Consider the following 24,137-nt stretch of genomic DNA (forward strand, 5'->3'; position numbering starts at 1 on the left):
AGCAGCACTAGAGAAGGTCCAGAGAAGAGCAAATTGGCTGAGTCCAGGGCTACAGGGGATGAGTTATGAGGAAAGATGAAAAGAGCTGAGCCGATAGATAGATAGATAGATAGATAGATAGATAGATAGATAGATAGATAGATAGATAGATAAAGCACTATATGATAGATAGATAGATAGATAGATAGATAGATAGATAGATAGATAGATAGATAGATAGATAGATAGATAGATAGATACTTTATTAATCCATCCATCCATTTTCCAACCCGCTGAATCCGAACACAGGGTCACGGGGGTCTGCTGGAGCCAATCCCAGCCAACACAGGGCACAAGGCAGGGAACCAATCCTGGGCAGGGTGCCAACCTACCGCAGGACACACACAAACACACCCACACACCAAGCACACACTAGGGCCAATTTAGAATCGCCAATCCACCTAACCTGCATGTCTTTGGACTGTGGGAGGAAACCGGAGCGCCCGGAGGAAACCCACGCAGACACGGGGAGAACATGCAAACTCCACGCAGGGAGGACCCGGGAAGCGAACCCGGGTCCCCAGGTCTCCCAACTGCGAGGCAGCAGCGCTACCCACTGCGCCACCGTGCCGCCTACTTTATTAATCCCAAGGGGAAATTCCCATACTCCAGCAGCAGCATACTGATAATAACAATATTAAATTAAAGAGTGATAACAATGCAGGTAAAAACAGACAATAACTTTATATAATGTTAACGTTTACCCCCCCGGGTGGAATTGAAGAGTCGCATAGTTTGCGGGAGGAACGATCTCCTCAGTCTGTCAGTGGAGCAGGACGGTGACAGCAGTCTGTCGCTGAAGCTGCTCCTCTGTCTGGAGATGATCCTGTTCAGTGGATGCAGTGGATTCTCCATGATTGACAGGAGTCTGCTCAGCGCCCGTCGCTCTGCCACAGATGTCAAACTGTCCAGCTCCATGCCAACAATAGAGCCTGCCTTCCTCACCAGTTTGTCCAGGCGTGAGGCATCTTTCTTCTTAATGCTGCCTCCCCAGCACACCACCGCTCGCCACAACGGTCTGATAGAACATCTGCAGCATCTTATTGCAGATGTTGAAGGACGCCAGTCTTCTCAGGAAGTATAGTCGGCTCTGTCCTTTCTTGCACAGCGCATCAGTATTGGCAGTCCAGTCTAATTTATCATCCAGCTGCACTCCCACATATTTATAGGTCTGCACCATCTGCACACAGTCACCTCTGATGATCACGTGGTCCATGAGGGGCCTGGTCCTCCTAAAATCCACCACCAGCTCCTTGGTTTTGCTGGTGTTCAGGTGTAGGTGGTTTGAGTCGCACCATTTAACAAAGTCATTGATTAGGTCCCAATACTCCTCCTCCTGCCCACTCCTGATGCAGCCCACGATAGCAGTGTCACCAGCGAACTTTTTCACGTGGCAGGACTTGAGTTGTATTGGAAGTCTGATGTATATAGGCTGAACAGGACCAGAGAAAGTACAGTCCCTTGTGGCGCTCCTGTGCTGCTGACCACAATGTCAGACCTGCAGTTCCCAAGACGCACATACTGAGGTCTGTCTGTAAGATTGTCCACGATCCATGCCATCAGGCATGAATCTACTCCCATCTCTGTCAGCTTGTCCCTAAGGAGCAGAGGTTGGATTGTGTTGAAGGCGCTCGAGAAGTCCAGAAACATAATTCTTACAGCACCACTGCCTCTGTCCAACCATTTAATGTCCATAAATGTAGAGTATTACACATGGGAAGTAAAAATGTGAGGTTTGAGTACACAATGGGCGGTCGAAAAAGCGAGAGTACGCCTTATGCGAAGGATTTAGGAGTCGTAGCGGACTATCAACTGCTAGACAGTGTTCAGAAGACATTAAGGAGGCAAACAGAATGTCAGGTTATATAGCGCCTTGATGTGTGGAGTACAAGTCACAGGAGGTTCTGCTCAACCTTTATAACACACTGGTGAGGCCACATTTGGAGTACTGTGTGCGGTTTTGGGCCCACCAGACATAGCAGCACTAGAAAAGGTCCAGAGAAGAGCGACTTGGCTGATTCAGGGCTACAGGGGATGAGTTGTGAGGAAAGATTAAAAGAGCTGAGCCTTTACAGGAGATGAAGAGGAGACCTGCCTGAAGTGTTTGAATTAGTCCAGTGGATCGAGACTGCTATTTTAAAATGAGTTCATCAAGAACATGTGGACACAGTTGGAAACGTGTGAAGGGGAAATTTCACACAAACATTAGGAAGTTTTTCTTTACACAAAGAACCACAGACACTTGGAATAAATGACCAAGTATTGTGACGGACAGCAGGACTTTAGGGACCCTCAAAACTCAACTTGATGTTTTTTTAGAAGAATTAAGTGGACAGGACTGGCATATTCTCCTCCTGATGGTTCTGATGTTCTAGCGCGCATTTATTTAGATTCATATGGTAAAAAACATAAATAGATGGTAAGAGATTTGTGAAGTACCAACAGTTCCTGATTTAAAGGACTCTCACTGCATACGACAACACCAGCTAAGTTCAGGTTGTCTTAATCTATTTGGTGTCCTGCTAGGTGGTCTACCACACATTAAGGGCTTCAGTTTCTTTTTTCTACACGTTAACGTGATGCAGGGGGCCCTTTCCAGCATTGCCTTGTTAAGTTATTGGTCTACCACCCCAGTAAAGAACCATGAGGTGCCATTAAAGTCGCGTCATTTTTACGAGTGGCGGTTGCCCCGTTTCTATGCTTTTTATTTCTTTTCATTCGGTAGATTTGACCCCGCCGCTTGCTGGTTCTTCTCACGCTGTTATCTTCGTGTGTGAAAATAGCAACAACAAAAAAGGTCCTTTGAAAGGAAGCCCTCGTCCTGATTTGACTGAGCCGCTGGCCGACTACACCTGTGGCCGCAGTTTGCTCAAACGCCGCACGCCGCCAGCCAGGAGCGGCGACATGTCGACGAGATGATGTCAGGGATTGTAGGTGTCGACTGAGGAGGGAGCGATTTAGACGGGCGAGCGGCGGGACGGGCAGCACAACTCACTGATGCGTCGATCGAGGCAGAGGCAGGACCTGCGGGCTGCGGTTCAAGGGTGACACTCGGCGGCGGCAGGTGAGTCTCCTCTCCAGTCCGCGCTGCTCTCTTCCTCCTCCTCCTCCTCCTCGGCAGGAGCTTCACGTGCGCTTTGATGAGCCGACCTGACGCGCAGCGCAAAGCACTCAGAGATGGAGATCTCAAAGTGAGATATGGCTGGCGCGATTTAGGAAATCAGTAGCGCCGTCAGATAAAGAAAGAGCTGATTATCAATCGGAGCGAAACGAAGAGCTTCGAGTCAGAGGAGCGTCTGGCACCTCAGCCGCATGAACTTCCTCTGCGTGTCAGAAGGGCGCTGAAGTCCGTGGATCTCCGCTTTGTTATTTATAAGAAAAAGGCTCGGAATTACTGAAAGGTGTTACAGAGGCACCCCCAGAAGTGACCTGCTAGGCGCTATAGAAAGTAAAGGATCACTTCAGGAAATACTCGGCGGGTCTTGATCTTGATTCGGATCAGCGCTAGAGGACAATTGACACAAATGTCGCCAAACATAAACATTAATAATAATAATTAAAAAGTGCTTGGCTGAAGGGTCTCAACGTGCGGGGTGACCGCCTTAGACTTTAATTCAACGGAAATTCAGTATGAAGAAGGCAGGAAATAACTAAAAACAAAAAAATAAAGAAATAAATCATACACACACATATATAATTATGTGTGTGCGTGCATATATGTGGGTGTATGTGTGTGTACATATGTGTCTAAAAATGTGTGTATGTACGTGTGTGATTATACAGTAAAATGTGTGTGTATGTATGTATATATATTCGTCTGTACGTATGTCTGTGTACGTGTATATGTGTGTATATTTGTGTGTATGTGTATATACTGTATATATATATATAATATATATATATAAATAAATATGCGGTGTATATAATCATGTGTGTGTGTATATATATATATATATATGCATGTGTTTATATATCTGTGTGTTTATGTATATAAATGTGTATATAAATAGGTTTAAGGTTTCTTTATTTTGTCATTTTTACACAATAAAACATGAAATTTGCCTTATCAGTTGCATCTAATAACAGACAGAATGAAATAAAACAGACAAATAGAAACAAGAAAGGTTAAGGTAAGGCAGTTAAATAATACATACTGTATTTACACCAAAAAAAATAAGGTTACAGGATATATATCAACAACCTTAATCATTATCTCCGATATTTCTTATTGAAATATGTGTGTGTGTATTTAAATGTATATATATATATATATATATATAAATGTGTGTGTGTGTATATATGTATGTATATATATATATATATGTGTGTTTATATATATATATATATATATATATAATAATATATATTTATACAGTATGTGTATGTGTGTGTATATATAAATGTATATCTATATATAATGTGTGTGTGTGTTTGTATATGTATATATGTGTATATATATATATATATATATAATATGTGTCTGTGTGTTTATATCTATATGTAATATGTGTGTGTTTGTGTGTGTATATAAATGTATGTATATATATATATATATACATATATATATAATATGTGTGTGTTTATATCTCTATATAATATGTGTGTGTGTATATAAATGTATATATATAATGTGTCTGTGTATTTATATCTCTATATATAATATATGTGTGTGTGTTTATATCTCTATATAATATGTGTGTGTATATAAATGTATATATATAATGTGTCTGTGTGTATTTATATCTATATATAATGTGTGTGTGTTTATATCTCTATATATTATATGTGTGTGTGTGTTTGTATCTATATATAATATGTGTGTGTATATAAATGTATATATATATATAATGTGTCTGTGTATTTATATCTCTATATAATATGTGTGTGTGTTTGTATTTCCAAGCTGACTGTCTGATGGCCCCTCATTCTCCTTACTGACACTTCACTGGGTTGTGTGCTCCTCTCTTTCTTTCTTTCTCTCTTTTTCTTTCTCTCCCCACATATGAAGTTTCTTCTTTGGTCTTTGAAAGTCTCCCAGTATGTGGTCCAGACATGTTGTACAGCAGGCTGTTTAGCCAAATTGCGGCCCATCAGGGTCTTTCTCTTTTTTTTTTTTTTTTTTTATGAATCCCGTAATGAATTATTATTATTATTATAAATGTGTGACTCTGAGACTCGCCTGCTCTTTGCAGTTTATTAGTCTGTCATCCATCCATCCATCCCTCAGTTTTCTAAATCCGTTTATCCTGAGCAGGGTGGCAGGGAGGCTGGAGCCCACCGCAGCAAGCATAAGGCACAAGGCAGGAACAACACCTGGGCAGAGTGCCAGTCCATCGCATGGTGATCACACACACACACGGGCCACTTAGCATCACCAATCCACTGAACCCGCACCTCATGCAGACACAGGGAGGACATGCCGACTCCACACGTGGTGAATGTGAACACAACAGTCTGGTGGGCCTCCCAGCAGGACACTAAGAGCTCAGACCCCAGCACTTAGCCGGTGTTACTGTACGCCCCCCTTTTCAAATTAAGAAGGACCGATACAACCACAGATCTGCTGTCCTGTCTCCGTGGCTATTTATGGGACCTGTCACCGATAAACTGTACATAAATTAATGTTCTTTCTAGAACCTTCATGTGGGTGGTCGTCTTGAGAACCACAAATGGTTCCCTTATGGCATCTCTCTGAAGAACCAGTGTGTCACCTTTCTTTAGCAGAACCCTCAATGGGGTGAAGACGGACGGGGACATTTCAGTCTGAATGCGCCAGTGTGTGCCTGCAAAAGGAAAAAAAATTTGAAAAAAGAAAAATTAAATAAATTCTGAAAAATAAATTTATGCCAAAAAAAAAATGTAAAGGTATATTTTGGCTGTGTAGGCTTCATCAGATGTGCCGCCCTCTGAATCTTGTATATGTGCTAAAAATAAATGAGGATGGAAACACAAGAGGAGCAGCAGGGTGGCGTAGCACTTAGCACCTCAGCCTCCTGGTTTAAAGTTCTACGCTGACTTGTTTTCCTGTGTGAGGCCTGCATGGCCTCCCGTGTTCGTGTCTGTTTATCTCCCTCACGCCCAAACTGGCATCATTTGTGGGTGTACGACAGGTTGGAGCGGACCCCGCGATGAACTGGTAACGTTCCTTTCCAAACACTTAGTCACGTGAGTGTGCAGCCGCACCAAGAGGGGCCTTCTGTGCAGTTGTGCTTTGCTTTTATTAGGCGCTGGTGGGTTTAAATGTAGGAGAGCGGCTGCTGCCACCTGTCATCATGACAGTGCCACCTGTGCACCTGAGTCTGCGCCAAGTAGTTTGAAATCAATTTAAAAAACAATTACTAAAAAAAAAAAAAGTACTTCATTGTTTGGCCTTTTTGATTTTAACTCAAGTTTATTTTGTGCATCTCTTAGAAGGTTATATTTATTATTTTTATTTATCCATCCATCCATTTTCAAACCCACTGAATCTGAACACAGGGTCATGGGGGTCTGCTGGAGCCAATCCCAGCTAACACAGGGCGCAAGGCAGGAAACAAACCCCGGGCAGGGCGCCAGACCCACCACAGGACACACACACGCCAGGGACAATTTAGGATCGCCAATGCACCTAACCTGCATGTCTTTGGACTGTGGGAGGAAACTCATGCAGAGACGGGGAGAACATGCAAACTCCACGCAGGGAGGACCCGGGGAGCGAACCCGGATGGTTCTCCTAACTGTGTGGCAGCAGCACTACCCACTGCGCCACCATGCCGGCCCATTTTTATTTATTGCTTTTTGAATTTGTACTTGAATTATTCTGTTGGCAAGCCTTTGTGATGTAATGTTCAGTTCAGTAGGTGCCACCGAAATAAAGTTTTATATTCAAAAATAAGCCAAATAATAACAAGAACAGTTTCCTCCCACCGTCCACAGACCAGCAGGTTAGGTGAACTGGTGACGTTAAAATGGCCTCAGTGTGTGTCTGTGTCTCATAGTGGACTGGCGCCTTGTTCAGGTGGTGCTACTGCCTTGTGCCTGATGTGGGGTGGCATCGACTCCAGCTGCCTCACAACCCAGCCTTGCATGAGTGGCTTGGGAAGATGGATGGATGGATTCTTCTTCTTCCTCTTCTTGTTCCTATTATGTATACAGTGGAGAAAAAACTATAAATAAATTAACAGATGGGAGCAATTGCAGGACACCAATTAATAATTATAATATTAGGAGGTAAGGTGGCACAGTAGTAGTAGCTCTGCTGATCTCCAGTGAAGGAGACTGGGTGTTGGAGTTTGCGTGCTCTCCCCAGGTGGTCTGGTTTTCTCCCGCAGTCCTAACACATGTGGGTTAGGTGGTCTGCCGACGCTAAGCTGACCCCCGATGTGTGTGTGTGTGTGTTTAACCTGTAATAGACTGGCACCCTGTCCAGGTGTTGTTCCTGCATTGTGCCCAATGTTTGCTGGCATAGACACAATCTGCTCACAACCCTTGCCCTGGAGAAGCAGGTTAGGTGGATTGATGGACAAATTAATGATTATGTTGTTGTGCCCATAGTGAAAAAATATATATATGAATATGTTAAGGGCAGCACGGTGGCGCAGTGGGTAGTGCTGCTGCCTCACAGTTAGGAGATCCGGGTTTGCTTCCCGGGTCCTCCCTGCGTGGAGTTTGCATGTTCTCCCCGTGTCTGTGTGGGTTTCCTCTCACAGTCCAAAGGCATGCAGATTAGGTGCATTGGGAATTCTAAACTGGCCCTGGTGTGTGCTTGGTGTGTGTGTGCCCTGTGGTGGGCTGGCATCCTGCCCGGGGTTTGTTTCCTGCCTTGCGCCCTGTGTTGGCTGGGATTGGCTGCAGCAGACCCCCGTGACCTTGTCGTTAGGATATAGCAGGTTGGATAATGGATGGATGGATAGTAGATTTGCGTCTCTGTCCATGAGTGAGTGCGGGTCAGGCCAAGGCTGGGCGCATTCCTAGAATCCCTACCAAAAAAAAAAAAAAAAATCACCATCCCATCGATGGCATGAATCTGAGCAGCACCGGACCGCTACAGTGTGCTATACGATCATTCTGTCATTTTGACTATTGCATCGCTATATGATGTAATACTGCGGTGGATTGGCACCCTGCCCGGGATTGGTTCCTGCCTTGTGCCCTGTGTTGGCTGTTATTGGCTCCAGCAGACCCCCCGTGACCCTGTGTTCGGATTCAGCGGGTTGGAAAATGGATGGATGGATGGATGATGTAATAACAGCTAACAGAGTTTAGACAAGCATTGGAGTCTGTGGATATACAACGTGCTAAAACATGGCGGCTATTTTGTCATGGTGTATTTGCATTTCTAACTAGACAGTGATGTTCAATTTCTTTAATTATTCGTTTGGATGCGCAGTCAGAAGGTGAATGTTGTGCAGCCTTATTTGTGCTTTACTGGTGTCGATAGACAGATTTGTAGATTCAGGTGTTGTGAGCACTGAAATCATCATCTCCAGGGTTTCTTCGTTATCCACTCCCTTAACAGCAGTCGTTTTGTCAGAGTGTGACACGGTGTTTACGTCAAATGCGTATTTTGTTGTTCATATTTTCATGAAAGCAGCTGCAATTCTTTCAAACTCACATCGACTCCTACATTAGCGTCATGACGCTGAACAACAGAGAGCACACACGGCACCTGCGATGACGTATCACTCGTCCATCAATGCTGTTGAATGCCAATGTATAATCTGATGCTACAGAACGGTTTTCCCCTTGCATCACATTATATTTATCCTTAACACGTGTAATGTGCTCTCTGCACACGTAACACCCATTTACAGTATACAGGTGCTGGTCATAAAATTAGAATATCATGACAAAGTTGATTTATTTCAGTAATTCCATTCAAAAAGTGAAACTTGTATATTCGATTCATTCATTACACACAGACTGATGGATTTCAAATGTTTATTTCTTTTAATGTTGAGGATTATAACTGACAACTAATGAAAGTCCCAAATTCAGTATCTCGGAAAATTCGAATATTGTGAAAAGGTTCAATATTGAAGACACCTGGTGCCACACTCTAATCAGCTAATGAACTCAAAAGCCTTTAAATGGTCTCTCAGTCGAGTTCTGTAGGCTACACAATCATGGGGAAGACTGCTGACTTGACAGTTGTCCAAAAGACGACCATTGACACCTTGCACAAGGAGGGCGAGACACAAAAGGTCATTGCTAAAGAGGCTGGCTGTTCACAGACCTCTGTGTCCAAGCACATTAATAGAGAGGTGAAGGGAAGGACAAGATGTGGTAGAAAAAAGTGGACAAGCAATAGGGATAACCGCACCCTGGAGAGGATTGTGAAACAAAACCCATTGAAAAATGTGGGGGAGATTCACGAAGAGTGGACTGCAGCTGGAGTCAGTGCTTCAAGAACCACCACGGACAGACGTATGCAAGACATGGGTTTCAGCTGTCATATTCCTTGTGTCAAGCCACTCTTGAACAAGAGACAGCGTCAGAAGTGTCTCGCCTTTGGACTGCTGCTGAGTGGTCCAAAGTTATGTTCTCTGATGACAGTAAATTTTGCATTTCCTTTGGAAATCAAGGTCCCAGAGTCTGGAGGAACAGAGGAGAGGCACAGAATCCACGTTGCTTGAGGTCCAGTGTAAAGCTTCCACAGTCAGTGATGGTTTAGGGTGCCATGTCATCTGCTGGTGTTGGTCCATTGTGTTTTCTGAGGTCCAAGGTCAACGCAGCCTTCTACCAGGAAGTTTTAGAGCACTTCATGCTTCCTGCTGCTGACGAGCTTTATGGAGATGCAGATTTCATTTTCCAACAGGACCTGGCACCTGCACACAGTGCCAAAGCTACCAGTACCTGGTTTAAGGACCATGGTATCCCTGTTCTTGATTGGCCAGCAAACTCGCCTGACCATAACCCCATTGGGGTACTGTGAAGAGGAAGATGCAATACGCCAGACCCAACAATTCAGAAGAGCTGAAGGCCACTATCAGAGCAACATGGGCTCTCATAACACCTGAGCAGTGCCACAGACTGATCGACTCCATGCCACGCCGCATTGCTGCAGTAATCCTGGCCAAAGGAGCCCCCACTAAATATTGAGTGCTGTACATGCTCATACTTTTCATGTTCATACCTTTCAGTTGGCCAACATTTCTAAAAATCCTTTTTTTGCATTGGTCTTAATTGATATTCTAATTATCTGAGATACTGAATTTGGGACTTTCATTAGTTGTCAGTTATAATCATCAACATTAAAAGAAATAAACATTTGAAATACATCAGTCTGTGTGTAATGAATGAATCTAATATACAAGTTTCACTTTTTGAATGGAATTACTGAAATAAATCAACTTTGTCATGATATTCTAATTTTATGACCAGCACCTGTATTCCTATTTGGCCTTTTCTTGACTGGTTCATTGTAAAGAGAAGTTGGTGCGTCTATTGGACGAAGTTAGCGAGAGAACCTTTGATCTTTGCAGATCAGAAATTTGCGCCCCTACTGTGAGCTCTGCCTACACGGGTCGTTGGATTGGTTTAGAAATGTGACACTCGGTGAACCGTCTAGTTGTTCCCACCTACTTTTAAGTACGATTCACTCACAGTTGTCTCCAGACACGTCTATCTGACTTGCTTTTTAACCTAAACCTGAGCGTGACTCCGGCTTGGAATTCTATGTAAATACGGTTAAGCGCGAGTCGGACTTGGGGGTGCCATCTAATGATCCGCTTTACATTGTTAGGCCCGAGAAATGCTCCGGACAGTGTTCTGCTGCCATCTAGTGGATGAAATAACATCATGCTGCAAAAAGTCACGAATATTTCTATTACGTCATCAATAATCACGAGTGGGGCGGAGCTGTCAACAAAAAGCAAAATGGGAAATGAAAAGCCATAAGGTCAGTTTTACAACAGACTGAAACGGAACTATTGCTGGAATTGAGCGATAGTGATGAGGACGCAGATGTCGACACGGAGAGTACAGCACTGTATGACCACCCTGCCATGATGTGACTGGTGAATTCAATCACGAGAAGCTTCTCCATGGTGTGACAGTAGCTGCATGACAAAAAGGCAACATGATCGCAATCGAGTGCAAGAACAAAGAATACATCAGCCGCCTAACCACGGTTTACAATGTCAGTGTGCGTGTCAAGGGGAAATGTGGAATTCAATGAGCCTTGCACTGTGGTAGCCCACAATAACACAAGGGACGTGCCAATCGTGTGGTTCAGGCGCTGACATTCATCCCTCTCACATGGAAACAGCGGAGCAAACATAAGAAAGGTGTGTACAGAAACGTCCTGATTGTGACGTTGGGCTGTGTGCTGGTGACCGACTTCAAACCTGTCACTCGAAGATCGAGTACTAAATCTGCATCGGCACAGCGGTGGGCACACGACAGACCTTCCCTACTGTACTGATGTGTTGGCGTTTTCACATTATCTGGGACACGCAATGACAATTTTTCTTGTTGAAAAAAGATGCGTGTTCAGCTCAACCTTCTGGGGGTTAATGTGAAGGAGATTACGCCTTTGTCGTTCCTTTTTTGGGGAACCACAACAATTAAAGCACAATTTTGTACCGAACGGTTGCTCAGAGTGCTTTAGAATAGTAACAGGGTTACAAAATAATCCTCTTTAATAAAATCCCTGTGTGCGTCCATGTGTCTGTGTCTTCTGGTGAAGTGCGCATGCCCAGGGCAGTCTTTAATAAAGGACACCATTGCTGGGGAGAGTGCTGATTGGGTACTCACGGCTGCGCACATAAAATCCGTTGACGCCACACATACAATAATCAGCTGCACGCCAGCACAGATTAAAATACTTGCTGGGGAACTGCACAGTACTTGCTGGAGAGACGCCACAAGCACGAGTATCAGCTGCATGCCACGCATTACATCAGTTCCTGGGGAGACTCTGCTGATTGCCAACTGTTGTGACAGAAAATTAAACGCATATTACGGACAAGGCGGAAGTACAGGGAAGGGCGGAATGAGTGGCAGAGTCACCGGCATCTAGCAGATGCTTCAAAGGCCGCCTGACGCGTCACACAAGACAGAGAGGGCGGGACCTATAAAATATCGTGCGGCCGATCCAATCAGATTTCGGGAAATGAGGTACGACCTAAAACATAAGGCACGAAAAATCCAATCTGGTACTGAGACGTGGAGACCAGCTTCCCCAAAAGGTGGGATTAGTCTATCTATCTATCTATCTATCTAGTGTGTGTTGTTGTGCAGGTGTTCACTCTGAGGATGTCAGATTTGCGATTAAGAAGCCTGGTCCAGTAAAGTGTAAATTGTTGAAGGGGTTTTCCTAACTATACAAATTTTCATGATATTACAATAGGATGACTTTTAAATGTAGATTTATTTTCATGCACATAAAATCCGTTGCTGGGGAGACGCCACACATACAATAATCAGCTGCGAGCAAGCTAAAATAAAGAGGGGCAGGATAGCAGATCTTCAAACAGACACAACACGTCAATCAACAGCCACAGAGGAGAGGATAAATGTAATATTAATTATACTTACTGTATTGTCATATACGTTTCTATTTTATTTTTATTATTATTTTACTTTAGGCTTATGCGCTACTCTTCTAGTGCCCGTTATTGTAACGGGCTTAATGTCTAGTAATAATGTGTTTTATTTAAAAGGTGCCTTTCTTAGCACTCAAGGCCACCTTACAATAAAATTAAACAACAGTAATAAGATATAAAAACAAAGTGGATGATAAAATCAAATAGCAATAAGGTACAGAGGTAGTAGGAAACATCAAAGATACCCGGCAATAACAGAGTTAAATTCATAATTGGTATGTCAGTTTGAAGAGAGACGTCCTCAGGGCAGTTACTGAGTAGTTGACGGATACGAGAGGCAAGAGAATTCCCGAGTTGAGGAGGACTAGGAGAGAACACTTGAGCTCCCATAGAGCAGAGTGTGATGTGTGGTACAGAAAGTCGGGCTGCAGATGAGGATCTGAGGGAGTGTGAGACTGTAGGAGATCAGTAAGACAGGGAGGAGCGAGACTGTGGAGAGCTTTAAATGTTCGGAGCGGTATTGTCTGTTGTATTCGGTAGTAAACAGGGAGCCAGTGAAGTTGGGAGAGAATCGGTGTGATGTGTTCAATGGATTTAGAACGGGTGATTATCTTAGCAGCAGAATTTTGAAGAAGTTGTAAGCGATGGATATGTTTTTTTGGGATGCCAGATAGAATAGCATTACAGTAATCTACATGTGAAGTGACGAGGGCATTAACCGATACTTCAATACTGTGTTGCGTAAGAACAGGACGAAGTCTAGAAATGTTTCGGAGATGGAAGAAGGCAGTCTGAGAAACATTACTTATCTTCTTCTTCTTTTGGCTGCTCCTGTTAGTGGTCACCATAGCAGATCATCTTCTTCCATATCTTCCTGTCCTCGTCATCTTGCTGTTACATCCATCACCTGCATGTTCTCTCTCTCCACATCCATAAACCTTCTCTTAGGCCTTCCTCTTCTCCTCTTGCCTGGCAGCTCTATCCTTAGCACCCTTCCCTTCCCAGCATCTCTCCTCTGCACATGTCCAAACCAACACAATCTTGCCTCTCTGACTTTGTCTCCCAACCTGAGCTGATCTTCTAATGTCCTCATTTCTAATCCTGTCCATCCTCATCACACCCAATGAAAATCTTAACATCTTTAACTCTGCCACCTCCAGCTCTGTCTCCTGCTTTCTGGTCAGTGCCACCGTCTCCAGCCCATATAACATAGCTGGTCTCACTACCGTCCTGTAGACCTTCCTTTTCACTCTTGCTGAAACCCATCTGTCACAAATCACTGAGAAACATTACTTTTCTTCTTCTTCTTTCGGCTGCTCCTGTTAGGGGTCACCACAGCGAATCATCTTTCTCCATCTCTTCCTGTCCTCGTCACCTTGCTCTGTCACCCCTATCACCTGCATGTCCTCTCTCACCACATCCATTAACCTCCTCTTAGGCCTTTCTCTTCTCCTCTTTCCTGGCAGCTCTATCCTTAGCACCCTTCTCTCATTATACCCCTCATCTCTCCTCTGCACATGTCCAAACCAATGCAATCTCGCCTCTCTGACTTTGTCTCCCAACTGTCCCACCTGAGCTGACCCTCTAATGTCCTCATCTCTAATCCTGTCCATCCTCGTCACACCCAATGCAAATCTTAGCATCTTTAACTCTGCCACCTCCAGCTCTGTCTCCTGCTTTCTGGTCAGTGCCACCGTCTCCAACCCATATAACATAGCTGGTCTCACGACCGTCCTGTAGACCTTCCCTTTCACTCTTCCTGATACTCGTCTGTCACAAATCACTGAGAAACATTAACTTATATGGGAAGAAAAAGAGAGGGCACCGTCTAGAATGATGCCCAGGCTCTTAACCTGGGAAGAGATGTTTGTGTTAATGTTGTTAATTAAAACAGAAGAACGGTCAACCTTAGCGAGTGTAGATTTAGAACCAATGAGGAGCACCTCCGTTGTATTACTATTTAAATGGAGAAAACTAAACTGTGAGTCATTCATGACTTTATGTTTTGGAGACATGCCATAAGAGTATTTGGAGGGAAAACAGAAGTGTATTTAGTGGATAGACAGTGACAGACGATGAAAACTAAACAGTCATTAAAACATAAGAAATTTGACAAACAAAAGGAGGCCATTCAGTCCATCAAGCCCAATTCGTTTAGCTAATAGCTAAGCCACCCCAACATCTCATCCATGTTCTTCTCAAAGGTTCTGACGGTTTCTGCTTCAACTCCATGTCTCGGTATTTTGTTCCAAAGTCTCACAACTCTTTGCTCGGACTCAGGTTTCAGTCCTCAATGTACTTTTCCCCTTAATTTCCACCAAATTCCTTCAGAACATCATTCACCATTACGCTGATAGGATGTTGCTGGATATCCTCCTTCAGTGCCTTTGAGGATTTAGAAAATCTCAATGATGTCCCCACACAGTCTCCTCTGCTCATTGACTAAACAGGCTGAATTCTCAGAGTCTGTCACAATAGGACACATCCTTAGGTCCTGGGATGCTACTGGTTGCTCTCCTCTGCACAGTTTCAAGTGCTGCTGTGTTGTTCTTGTACTGTGCTGATCAGGGCTGCACACAGGACTCCAGATGTGGTGTTACAAGTGCAATTACATAAAATGGTAAAACAGTAGAAATGAGAAACAGAATGCTCAGCATATCACAAAATGCTGTGGTCTGATGGCCAGGGAGGAGGAGGAGGAACAGAAAATCAGCAGCCAGCAAGGACACTGGAGAACACCAAGCTGGAGGGGTGCTAAGGCCTAAGTACCCACCCAGCCTCACCGGGGCATTAGGGGGTCAAACCAGCAACAGGAGACTCTTGTGAAGCTTTCTTCATCTGCTACTATCAGACCATTCCACCATTGCAGATAGGGGTGGGAAAAAAAGACCATTACTGACCAGTCTATTAAAGAGCATTTTAATATTGAGCCCATCACCACCACCACGTACTATGAGGGAATGCTAGTAATACTCTGATAAGAGCTAAAGAAAACGCAAAATTAAAGAGATTGGCTTTTTAGCAGTTCTTTGAAGTGTTTTTCTGTACTGGCTCCAAAACATCTTCAACAGTAAACGGTGCAAAAGGTTAGGAATATTCTCCAAAATATAAGAAGGTGCGGGATTGTTCAGAGACTGATAGGCAGTTACGAGTATTTTAAAAATCATTCCAAAAAGACACTGGAAGCCATTGCAATGGTGCCCACACTGCTGACAGTTTTCTCAGATTTTCTTTTCTAAGCTACGATTCATGCTGATGCTTTTTGGACTAACGGCAGCCCAGGTGATCCTGGTGAGAGTGGACACTTTCATGGAGGGTCACCCGACTGTTACGTTGATTCACCTACGCCACATAGTTGTAGCAAACAGCAGTGTATGTGGATGTGTGTGTTTATCTGTATGAATACTTGGTATATCTGCTTTATAGCACTCCACACGCATGGCCATACCCACACGTAGACAGCTGGCTCAGAAGATGAGACTTGGACGTATCTGCTTTATAGTGCCCCAGAGTGTATGGTTTTACTTCCATGTGAATAGCTGCCTTAACCAAAATAAGAGAGCTGCTTTATAGCGCCCCACATGCATGGCCTTACCCACATGAGGACAGCGGCCACAAGCAAAGTTCGGTATGAGCAGATGAAATAGTTACCTTCTTCAGACATGTGCCAGTCACCAAAGTAGATGCCCGCTCACCACGCTGCTTTCTATTGAAGCCGTCGCTTCTTAGCCACTAACCTCTGTGGAAATATGGCAGTCACCCACACGCGGTGATCTTAGCAGAATACTCAACCAGATAGTAACAAACTGTGAAACCAATTGCAGCAGAGCTAAAAAAAAAAAAAAAAATGTCTTCTTAAATAGTCATATTGACGTAGCCATAGCTGAAGACACAAATGGCAATGTTGGGAACCTGCTCGGTCCTCACCAGGAAAAGCCATTTCAGGTGATGAGATGGAATGAAGTCCCTTAGGTACACAACTTCATAAGCACTTATTCGGTCGGCAGAGGCCCCTTTATCTTGCCAGTTTTTGTGGGATGTGTGTGTCTTGTATAGATCGTGGTGAACACACAGATCTCCAGATATGTCGGTCCTGAGCCAGTCACTCCAGCAGTTCCATCAGGTGTACCCCATTCTCTTAGCATCTGCCTCCATGTCACACCATGAAGAATTTTTGGATGGCCCATCTTCATCTCTTTCTATGTAATGACTTGTCTTGTGATGCTTGAAGCTGGTTTGTGGAGTTAGTAGCCTATCCACCTCCTTCACCAGCTGCGAACTCCTTCCTTGACTGGTCTTTGTCTTGGTTTGCCACCACAGTTCTTGGTTGTCGATGGTATCAGGCTAGCATATCTAGAGGATCCTTCTCTGGGTTTGGATTTTCTTAGTGGTAATAATAGTAGTCCTCCATGTCTCTGTTCCTTTGTGTAGGACTGACTTTATGTTGGTATTGAAGACTTTGATCTTAATTGAGACCGATAGGTCCCTGGAGCCCCAAACGTTTCTTATTTGACAACTTGATCTTAATTGCGATAGACCAGTCCCTGAAACTCCTTAATTGAAGAGTCTAGCCTTAATTTGCGATAGACTAGTCCCTGGAGCCCCAAACATTCCTTAGTTGAAGAATCTGATCTCAATTATGATTGAGGAGTCCCTGAAGTCACAAAAGTTCCTCAGTTGATGATTCTCATCTTAATTGTGATAGACCTGTCCCTGGACTCCAAATGTTCCTTAGTTGACCAGCTAAATCTTAATTATGAAAGAGGAGTCCCTGAAGCTACATATGTTCCTTATTTGAAAAGTCTGATCTTGATTGTGATATAAGGGACCCTGGAGCTCCAAATATTCCTTAGTTTAAGAAGATTCTGATCTCAATTGCAACTGACAGATCCCTGGACACGAAGTGTTCCTCAGTTGATGAGCCTGATCTTAGTTACCGTTCATTGGTCTCTGAACTCCAAATGTTCCTTAGTTGATGAGAGTGGTCTTAACTGCAATAGAGGAGTATCTGAAGCCACAAGCAGTCCTTAATTGAAGCATCTGATCTTAATTGTGATATTCGAGTCCCAGGAACTCCAGATGTTCTTTAGTTGAAGAATATGATCTCAATTATGATAGAGGGGTCCCTGAAGTCACAAACGTTCCTAAGTTGACGATTCTCATCTTAATTGCGATAGACCGGTCCCTGGACTACAAATGTTCCTTAGTTGACCAGCCTGATGTTAATTGCAATATAAGAGTCCCTGAAGCCATAAATGTTGCTTAGTTCAAAATTCTGACCTTAATTGTGATAGACAAGTTCCAGGAGCTCCAGATGTTCTTTAGTTGAAGAATCTGATCTCATTTATGATAGAGGAGTTACTGGCATCACAAACGTTACTCAGTTGACAATTCTCAGCTTAATTACGATAGATAGGTCTCAAGACTCCAAATGTTCCTTAGTTGACCAGCCTGATCTTAACTGCGATACAGGAGTCCCTGAAGCCATAAATGTTCCTTAGTTGAAGATTCCCATCCTAATTGCAATAGATGGGTCCCTGGAGATCCAAACATTTCTTAGCTAAAGGACAGCTACTCTTGCCTTGCCAATCTTGACTCTGATGTTAGCTTCTGTCCCAATGTAGATGAAGCTCTCCTCCTCCTCCTCTAGCGCTTCACCTTCCAGCATGATGGGTCTTGAATTGGCAGCATTTACCCAGAGGACCTTCTTTTCCCTCTGTGGATACTGAAGCCCAGTCGAGTTGATCTACCTGCAATGAAACTGATCTTTTTCTTCTTCTGATGGTAGGTGCGAGAAAGACAGGCCTGGTCATCACCAAAGTCTAGAAGATTCAGCTGTGTCCAGGGTGTCCACTGGATCCCATTTTACTTCTGCACTGTGGATGTCTTCATGACCCAGTCCCATCACCAGCAGAAACAAGAAGGGTATCAGCAAACAGCCTCCTGTCACACTCCTGTCCGTATCCGTAAGTTGCTCACTATGGACCAATGTAAGAGTTCTTGATAATGCTGCTGATCTGATCTCTCAGATCATCAGATGAAGCCCAGCAGTTAATAACAAAATATTTAAAAGACAAGAAAATGACAAAGTAAAAAAAAAATCCACTTAAGCCATCAACCAAACTGTGGCTATGCCATAAACACCTTGAGCCAGCTACAGCCGGGCTTCTCAAACCTTGTGATTTTGAGTTTATTCTGGAATTGCGGTTGGAAGAATGTTGTTATAAATGTAGTCTTTCAAGTGGTTGCCTTGTGCTCTTCTTATTTTTTATCATTTAAAATCATTGCAAATACCACACTTAGTCCCACTTGAGGCCCCACCTAAACCCTCAAACTTTATCCGGTAAAATGTCGCCTCCACCCAGGTGTGTCACCCTAACAGAAAACCCTGCCTGGGTCTGGGTCTGGCCATCTTCATGGTCTCATTTTTCATCATCCCCAACCAGATTCTCACACATCTTGGCCAGCATGTGATAGTTTCTTCAGTCAAATGGGGTTTGGACTGTGTGTTTAATAGAGAGACAGGCCTGTGGCTTTCAGCCCACACAAGTGTTTCAATGGATGCCCAGGTGTCACCTACAGAGGTTTCAGCACCTCGAGAAGCTGTGATGCAAAACTGCATCACGAGGAGAGCCTCGAGGAAACCTCGGCGGGCACGTCTCACAAGTCTTGAATGACAGTCTTACAAAGATGCCACAAGTGTTAATACACAGAACAGGTGTGAAAAGCACATGAGAGAGAGAGTCATTGGGACAGCCGTGAAAATGGCATGTGCTTGCTTTCAAACTGAATGGGTGAGAAATCGGTTCAGGGTGTCGCCCCTCTCTGTTTCAAGTCCTTATTTACATGGAGAGGCTTAGTCATGAATCCCGGGGGCCTCCCATTCCAAAAGTGAATACGTGTCAGCTGAGCAATAGGGTAATTTCCCTGCACCCACCCGAATGAGCAGCTTGTGACTTCTAAGCTCCACATTGCATTGTGACAGGCAAGTGCTCTCTCTGTTTGTCTTACATCTTCTACCACCCCTTTACAAGGCTGCAATGTCTGGAAGAACTTTGCACCGGGGAGCCAGAGTTTAGTAGTCTTACTTGATGGAAGAGTGGAACTGCATCAATCCATGTGTGACCTCCAATACAGTGAGGGTGCACACACTTTAATTGATTTGTCCTCCTCATGTTCATGTGGACTTCCACCAGGGACACCTTTACCCAATTTATGGTAATGGACTGTCAGGTGGATCCACAGCATGGTATTGGTACATGCTTGTGTGGCAATGCCTTGCAATGAACTGGTATCCCATCAGAAGTTGGCATTTTCTTAGAATGGGCCCCCATCTCCTGATAACCCTGCACTTAAAAAACAAATTTAAAAAGCAAATGGCTGCCAGACAACTATTTACACAATGAAGCTGTCTTTGTCAAATTTACTAATCATAAAATGGCTAAAATGACTTCATGATGGAGTGGGCAATGTATTCTTAGGCCAGACCCAGACCCCCAGACACACTAGAGGCCTCCCGGCCTGTGCTGTGGATATTAATTACATCATGGCATGTCTGTCTGCTCTTCATCGATATGTTCAGCCTTTTGAGTTAATATAAAAGGTGCTATATAAAATAATGACTTATGGTTGTTAAATACAGAAAGTAAATGACATTCGTGAAATTGCACTTATGAAAGGATGTGACATTCTGCATGTAATCTCTAGCTCAGGGACATGAAACATGCAAGAAGTTGGAGTTTCATTGTCATCAAGCCATTGTTGAGCACTGTCACTGTCCACCAAGAAACAACGAAGCTGAGACAGCAGGTGGGGTCAGTGAGTGTGGGTGGGCCTGTCCTCTGCTGAACTGGCATCCTGACTGACCCCCTAAAGAAATAAGTGGGCCGGGAAGTTGTGTGTATGTTAAAGACCAGTTTGAACTGGCCCACTGAGAAGGTGTCCTGAGATGAACTGGCGTCCCACCTGGGGTTGGTTTTTGATTTACACCAGACGTTGTCAGGGCAGCCTTCTGTCCTTTACTGGAAAAAGTGGGTGCAAAAAATTGGTGGGATGATAGATGTAAAATGAGCAACTGCATACACGAGGGATAGAGACATAGACACATACCTGTCTTACAGTTTTGTGCTGTCCTGTTGAAAACTAATTTCCCTCTGGGATAATAAAGTCTACCAACCTGCTGTGATAGATAGATAGATAGATAGATAGATAGATAGATAGATAGATAGATAGATAGATAGATAGATAGATAGATAGATAGATAGATAGATAGATAGATAGATAGATAGATAGATAGATAGATAGATAGATAGATAGATAGATAGAAAAGGCACTAGTGTTTGTAATACTGAGATACACAGATACAAAAGGCACTTCATAATAGGTAGATGATATATTACAGATACATAGGTAGAGGAAAGGTGCAATATAATAAATAAATACATATGTACACACAAAAGGCACTACATGGTAGATATTATATAATGCCTTTCATTTATCTAACTCTGAAAAGCACTGCTGTACATAAGTACATACTGTAGATAGATAAATGCATTCATACAAAAGGCACTATAAAATAAAGATAGATATATACTCTATATACATAAGACACTGCATAATTAGATAAATAAGAACATGAAAGGCACAATATATAGATGTGTATATATGTGTATATATATATATATATATGTATGTATATATGTGTGTGTGTGTATACTGTAAATATATATTATATATATATATATATATATATATATATATATATATATATATATATGTGTGTGTATACAAAAGGCACTATATAACAGACATATGAAATACTATAATGGATGAATAGATCCATGCATATATACAAAATGCACTCTATCATAGATAGGTAAATTAAAGGCATTATACTTTTGTATAATAGATATTAAAGGCACTATGTAATAAATGCGAAAAGCATTACTGTAGAAAAAACATTCATACATACATAAGGTTTTATATGATTAGATGAAAGGCACTATATAACAGATAAATAAATACAACAGGTACTATATAATAGATTTAAACACACATACAAAAGACAGTATGTCAGAAATCTGAAAGGTACTACTGTATGTAAAGCATAGATAAATACATAAATTCAAAAGGCACTTTATAATAGATTGTGGAAAAGCATCATAATACATATATACATAAAGCATTATATAATAGGTAGATAGACAGATGAAAGGCACTATATATATATATACACACACATATATATATATATCCTTTCATACCTATATAGATAATGTAGATAATGGAGCTATGTAACAGAGAGAACCACAAAAGGAGCAATAATCAATTAACAGATATGATGATAAATAGAGATAAACGAAAAAAGCTATTGTTAAAGAGCTAGACATGAAAGGCACTATAGGATAGGCACATGGACATGCACACCACTAAAAGACAAGAGAGCTGTATAAGACAGCATTATAAGTTGGCACTGTATGCACAAATAAGATGGGAGCTACTGTATATCACATCTCTGATCGTGTGAACAAAACAACAGAAGTGAAAACATCTGGCAATGCGCAGCGACTCTGCTCCTGTCCCCGTCCCCATGACTTCTTTTAAAAATGCAGACAGATCACCAAGTTTAAAGTTATGTAACGTGAGCGGCCACCTCCTGCCTTAACACCTTCACTGTTTAGCGTTCCATTTTTAGTATCCTGGGCTCTCCATACATACATACACATACCCATCGGCTCGTGAAGTTCAACATTAGCATCTTGCATGAGAAGCACAGCACAAGCTCAGCCTGCTCCACACGACACATCGCATTAGAGAACAAGACGCAGCCTCAGGTTTCATAGCGGATGCGCTGGTCTGTGGTCAGATCAAAGGTGACTTCTCTGGTTAGACATTTTCTGCAGACAAGAACATCTCACAAAGCGGGTCTCATGGTATCTCAGGCACAATTCATCATAAGCTGTCTGAATGACACACACGTATTGTGGGCAGTTGGTAAAGAGAAAAACAAAAAATTAAAAGTACCCGGGCAGCTGCATATTGACGAGGTGATCAGAATGGCTTGGCAGAGCCTCATGGAGCCACTGGCTATTTGTTCCATCATGTCTAGTGTCACCTTTGTCCCTCAGGTCATCTGGCTGCTCATGTAAAGTCTGGGGAGCACTTTAGTGGGCGTGGTTTATGAGCCCTGATTAGATTTGGGTGTGGTTTACCAGTTATGATTGAGTGTGGGTGTGGTTTATCAGTCCTGATTGACTCCTTGGTGAACGTCTGCATGGCCTTCCATTCCTGATTAACTGTGGGCCTGTATTACCAATCCTGATCGAATATGAGTGGTTTATTTGTTCTTACTGACTACATGTGTGGTTTAGCAGTCCCTAGCTTGATTGTGGGTGTGGCCTTCCAGCTCTGATTCAGTGTGGGTGTGATTTTTCAGTGTATGTTGAATAAGGGAGTGGTTTATCAGTCCTGATTGACTGTGGGCGTGGTTTAACAATCCTCACTTGATGTGGGTTTGGTTTAGCAGTCCTGATTGAATGGGGGTGTGGCCTACCAGTTCTGAGTAAGAGAGTGGATGTGATTTATCAGTCCTTGTTGGTGTGGGCGTGGTTTAGCAGTCCTTGAATGGATGGATGAATATGGGTGTGGCCTTCCATGTCAGGTCATGAGTGAATAAGGTTTAGCAGTCTTTACTGGATTTCCTTACTTAATGTGGGTGTGGCTTATCTGTCCTGATTGAATATGGGTGTGGCTTATCAGTCCTGACTGGCTAAATGTTTGGATTACCAGTTCTCATTAGAGGTGGGCTTGGTTTCGCAGCCCTCGCTGGATGTAGGCGTGGCCTGCCAGTCCTGATTGAATATGCAATCAATCATTGATATGAAAGGCACCACATACTTCGGTATAACCCACTGACCCTACATTCAATTCCAAACTTGGTGTGGATTTCATGTGATCTCTGTGGGTTTGCATGACGTTTCCAAGTATTCTAGATATCATGTTAAACAACTCGCTATTCGTGAGAGGGGACAAACTGATGTCTTTTTTTTAGATTTTTGAGTCCTGCTTGTGCTCAGTGACGATGGAATTGATCACGACTCCCAGTGGCAAGGTGGTCCACCCATTTTTTCCACAGAGTACCCCACTTATCCATTTAGGATCCTCTTGGCACTGGTTGGAAGCTGGGAGCCAACCCTGGACAGAGCAGCACTCAGGCACACACCCACACTTATATGGGGAGAGTAACATTATGAACTACTATAGCGCCTTTGTATAGTGTGCACTTTACAGGCACAGCCGAGTAACGTGTTACGCAACAAACTGGAGCGGGTGGAGCCTGTTTTGGAGGCACTGGGTGCAAGGCAGGAACCAAATCTGGGCAAGACGGCCACTGTGGTGAGTTTAGGACGTTAACCCGAAGTGCACATCACTGGCACATGGGAGGAAACCCAGAGAAAAGCAAACAGGGAGCGGGTGTGGGAGTTGAGCTGAGAAGGGGGGGATCCGTGAAAGCCCACTGCTAACCACTGTGCCGCCACAGAGTTGACTGTATATTTCTGCAAAGCGGGCACT

The 24,137-nt window shown here is 43.3% G+C and overlaps 1 protein-coding gene across 1 annotated transcript in view; it reads left to right on the forward strand.

Moving 5' to 3' along the window:
- Positions 1-2,892: 2,892 nt before the first annotated feature.
- The window catches only part of LOC114663985 (C-C chemokine receptor type 4-like), a 37,676-nt gene continuing 16,431 nt past the window's right edge, over positions 2,893-24,137 (forward strand). The window contains exons 1-2 of the mRNA XM_028817958.2: positions 2,893-3,083; positions 18,355-18,532. The gene's annotated coding sequence lies outside the window, so the exon portion shown is untranslated. The remainder of the gene's footprint in view (positions 3,084-18,354; positions 18,533-24,137) is intronic.

This window comes from Erpetoichthys calabaricus, chromosome 13, assembly GCF_900747795.2.
Source record: "Erpetoichthys calabaricus chromosome 13, fErpCal1.3, whole genome shotgun sequence".
Taxonomy (NCBI): Eukaryota; Metazoa; Chordata; class Cladistia; order Polypteriformes; family Polypteridae; genus Erpetoichthys; species Erpetoichthys calabaricus.